General features: G+C 36.4%; 1 long non-coding RNA gene across 1 annotated transcript; it reads right to left on the reverse strand.

Moving 5' to 3' along the window:
- Nucleotides 1–807: 807 nt before the first annotated feature.
- Nucleotides 808–2,538, reverse strand: LOC110791373 (uncharacterized). Its single transcript, XR_002534075.2, has 3 exons — nucleotides 2,025–2,538; nucleotides 1,632–1,705; nucleotides 808–1,045 (listed from the first exon to the last, which is right to left on the reverse strand). It is a non-coding gene; the product is annotated as an uncharacterized lncRNA (long non-coding RNA).
- Between the last annotated feature and the right edge of the window lie 2,460 nt (nucleotides 2,539–4,998).

The raw sequence follows: 4,998 nt of genomic DNA on the forward strand, positions 1-4,998 counted from the left end.
AACTCCATGAACTTATTTGCATATTCAAGAACGCTCATCGTTCCTTGTTGCAAGTGGAGAAATTCATCTTCCTTTTGTTTCCTCGATGATGGTGGATAAAACTTATCTCTCATTAACTTCTGGAGTTGGTTCCAACCAAATCCCGGCACATTCTTTCGTTCCTTATTGACTTTCCACGATAATCCTGCTTGACCCGTTAAATAAAACACAGCAAAGTCAACTCTCCATTTCTCCTGGCATTGCAGGGTTTCAAACAACTGATCAATGCGACTTATCCAGTCCTCGAACTCAACTGGATCAGGCTTGCCATCGTAGGATGGTGGTTGAGCGATGAAAAGTTCTTGAACATCGCCGCACTCTCGTTCTCGTTTACATCTTTCTTCTTCCGAGAATCTTGGATCAACTCGGCTAACATTGCACTCACGTTTTCTAATCGTTCCATCCTTTCTTCATGACCTACTTGAGGCTGTTCCTCATTTTCATCATCGTGAGCGCCATTATCGCGAAAGCCATCGTCATGGGTACCCTCAATGGTCGACATTCTGCCAATCATGCATGGTTACGAAAAATTTAGAAAATAGATCCCTTTTGTCCTGTGCCTACTCTCACGCTCGTTTATATTCATTTTAACTTAGTGTATCTTTACTCTTTTTAATTAAAAGTAATCCTATTGCTCTTACTTAAAGCCTAAATTAATTCTAAGCTCATGTAAAACCAGTGGGTTCCACATGTAAGGTTCAGAACAGTTGCTCTGATACCAAGCTGTAACGCCCCGACCTCTAACTCAAGTAATTAAGCAGCGGAGTTGTCCTAATTCGGTCGAGGCATTACCGCCGTAACTCCCTCTTGGGAATTACAAGGCTAATATCCTCATAATACTTTTATAAAACTAATATAAATATGTTCTATATTAATATTCAAAAGTGACTTACATATCTTAGTAGAAAATTCTTACTTGAACTTAGTACAAATTATGCTTAAACTAGGTGAACCCTAATAAGACGAAATCCTTGCCACTATTCGCATCCGTCGCCCCGATCGCCACCTAAAACATAAAACAAAACGGTGAGCCGAAGACTCAGTAACGTACTATTCTAGCAACGTAAAATCATTTCAACTCATTTTAGTTACTAAAACAGGGAGAATAGAATATCATAAAACATTTAATAAAACATCATATTAGTAACCTTTTCATTATTAACATACTAGTTGTTGGCAAGTATAAACTGGTGGAACGTCTTCCACGATGGACCGGTGTCCATAAGAGCCTGTGCTCAACTGTGGGCCTGTGCCCCTGGGTACATGCATGACCGAAACTGTAAACTGTGAACTGTAATCTGTGAACTGATACTGCCAACAAAACTAGGTCTTTCACTTTTATTTATCATGTTTTAACGAGTTTTATAATTCTCAACCTCTGTACTTCAGTTGAAGTAAAATAACTCTTGAGATCAGGTGATCAATAAAACATAATTGTTTTCATGGTTCTCATAAATATCATATAAATATGAAATAGTTTACTCAAAGCATATTTCTTTCCCGCAAATCATAAAACACGATAAAAATGATTAAATAAAATGTAACGTCGTAATTTCATAATCTCATTTGCGGGTACTAGCAATAGCCGTTACCTCAAATTCGTGATTGACTTAGGCTTTTCCTCTAGTCTTGATTATCGTCCTTCCTGAGCTCCGAGGGTCGAGATCTTTATGAAAATAAGTACGGTTAACTTATTACTTTCTTTTAGTAATAATAATAATAATAATAATGATAATGATAATAATAATAATAATAATAATAGTAATAATAATAATAATAATTTAAACACGTTTCATTTTTAAAAGAATAATAATATGCAAATTTGCTTTTAAATTATCAATAATAGTACACAATGTTAATAATCCCCTTTTTGGAAGTCAACTATGAAAATTAAATCCAATAGAATATTTTAATGAAAACCCAAGCCCATTAACTTTACCAAAATAAGTGACTAGATTTTGGAGTTTCAATAAGAGAATACTTACGGTTTGCAAAGCCGAAGGACAGAGGAGCCGAAGGACAGAGGAGGGAGAAAAAGAAATCGGCCGCTAGCGGGGTTGTACGGCTTCTGGTCGGGACCCACACACAAGAGTTGGCCGGATTACTAGGCGAAGGTGGGTGGTGGCAGGTCGCCGGCGGCAACTTCGGTGATGGTTGCTCGCGGTGGTTTCCGGCGGTGGTCTCAGTTGTTTGAACAGAAAAATTAAGAACTTATGATTTTTAATTGTGAATTGAAGGTAATCTGATTTGTATTGCATTTGAGGATGAATTAACAGCTATTTATAGGAGGTTGGGTGCTCCATTGAGGCTACAAGTCAGATTGTTTGCAGAGACAAGTGTAGGAGATTTGAGTTAATACATTGGTGATTAGGATTAGCTAGTCTAGTTTTAGGTAAGTAGGTTTGATGAATTAAGGAGTTGAATGAAAAATGGTGAAGACACATCAAAAGCTCATGGTTGACTCTCATGGAGGAGGTGACACGGTGAAGAAGAATAGCATAAAATGTTTGTTGGTCCTTTTACTCAAATAGGGGCATTTTGGTTTTTACTCAAATAGGGGCATTTTGGTAGTTAGACAATTTCAGATTTTTAATTCTCCTTTTTGCTGAAAAAATCAAATATCTAAATAAAATTAAAGTAATTCCTTAATTAATCACAAAATCGGAAAATAATATTTATCATTAAAACATTTAAAATTTTCAAAATAAAATATTCATTAATCAGGTTAAGGCTTAATTAAAAAGTCTAATTAAAATAATTAGCATAATTAATCAAGTTTAAAAATCTGGGGTATTACAATTTTAGTTCACTTAAAATCTAACCAATGTAGTAAAAGCTATAAGTTCCAAATAGAGCTGTCAAAACAGGTCATCGGGTCGGGTTTGGGTTGGGTCATCTCGGGTTTCGGGTCATGATCAGGTCGGGTCGTGTCGGGTCAATATTTCATTCGGGTTGAGTTCGGGTTCGGTCGGGTCGATTTCAGGTCGGGTCATATCGGGTTTTTTCCTATCCCGGGTTCAGGTCGGGTTCGAGTCGGGTCACATTTCGGTCAGGTTTGATTTCGGGTTCGGGTCTTATCGGGTCGGGTTTAAGTCGGTTTGTAGCAGATAATTTCGAGTTCGGGTCTTATCGAGTCGGGTTTAAGTCGGTTTGCAATACAATTATTTTCGGGTTCGGGTCTTAGTTTGGATCGGATAATAATCCGATCAAATAGAATTCAGATCGGGTCACTCTCAGGGACGGGTCAAACTCGGATCTGATAATTAACCTATACATTTTAAGGATTTTATATTCTAAAAAATTTTGTTTAACTTATTTTAGAGTTAAATTTTTCAATATTTAGCAATAAATAATTAAAATAGATATATCAATGAAGTTAATATTTGGTCGTGTCATTGATAACTCGGGTAAATCGAGTAGCGGGTTCTCACAGGTCGGGTCAATAGCAGGTTTCATCGAGTTACAATCGGTTTCGGGTTGACATCGGGTCGGGTATCAAATCGGGTTCGGGTCATTGTTCGGTCGGGTCAGTTCGGTTATCGGTCATTTTCGGGTCGGGTGTCTGGTTCGGGTTCGGGTGTTACAACATCGGGTTAAAATCGGTTATCGGTTTTTTCGGGTCGGGTACAGGTCGGGTTTCGGGTTACCTGTTTTACCGTAATTTCGGGTCATGGTCAGTTACGGGTTCGGTCGGTTCAGGTCGGGTATTCGGGTCGGGTCAGTTTTTGACAGCTCTAGTTCCAAAATGCAAAATTGAGTTATAAGGTGCCAGTCCAAAATAACACTTATTCTCACCTTTACATCAATCTAGTAATAGTTTTCCGCCATAGCGAGGGTTACTTATTGATTTCAAAAGGGTAAGGTACACATTAGTTGTGAGTCCATGTTGATTTTGGTTGAACTCATGTAAGTAAGGAGTCCTTTTATGTCATGGCAAATGAGATAGGTTTTCCTAATAAGTTATTAGACGTACCTATCAACCAAGAACAATTTCTAGACTATTAGCAACAGATTTGCTTACCTAAAGTATTTTAGAATTGAGTCAAAATATAACGTGCTTAATTCTTTAATGATTTTGAGGATCTTGTATTCATTTTATTCACACCTGTCGGAACTAAATATTTCGAATAAAATTCCAATGACTTGTTTGAATTGCATGATTGCTTTTCTTTTCAAGTTATTACTCATGATAAATGTTTAGACATTGCATGCTTCAATGTATGTTTTAATTATTGTTTATAATTAAATATCTTCCATCGCAAAAAATTCTTTTAGAAAGGTAACAATATATTTCCTCGATTGGTAGTGAATCCAAGAACGAATCACGGAAATAAGAGAAAATGAGCATGCGCAATTTAAAATGTACGTTTCTTGTAGAGACTTTTATGGTTGTTTTCGACTAACAAAGTCGAATGGCAAACCAATTGGTGCTAGTGGTTTCAAAATAAAATTTAGTTTTGAGATCATAAAGCATTTAGTTTAACACTCAACTTTACCAATGGTTAACAACTTAATATCTTTGTCCATTTAGTTCTCGAATGAGTCTAGTTCCTAGACATGCATTCGAACATATCGATTCTTAGAGAACTTTAGAAGCTTATGGTAAGATTATCTGGTTGAAGACAAATATTCAACATAAATAAAATGGTAAGAACTTTGTTGCAGTGAAATTGTACGTGTCTAATAAAGTATAAAAGTCAACACTATAGAAGTCAATTCTTAAGACTATAAGAAAGGGTACAAGAAATAGGACAACAAGGATCAAGTGAAAGGAATTTATAATTCCGTTTCTACCTAAAAGTTAATGTTTAAAGAGAAGTGACCTAGAAATCAAACTTTCTTGGTATCATATACCCCTTGGGGTTCTTACTTCAGTAATAAATCAAATAATGGAAGCTAGGATACACTAATGACCTACAAGTGAGAAATGAAGCATGACCTTGCTACATTAGTTGTAGG

Source organism: Spinacia oleracea, chromosome 3 (genome assembly GCF_020520425.1).
Source record: "Spinacia oleracea cultivar Varoflay chromosome 3, BTI_SOV_V1, whole genome shotgun sequence".
NCBI classification, from domain to species: Eukaryota; Viridiplantae; Streptophyta; class Magnoliopsida; order Caryophyllales; family Amaranthaceae; genus Spinacia; species Spinacia oleracea.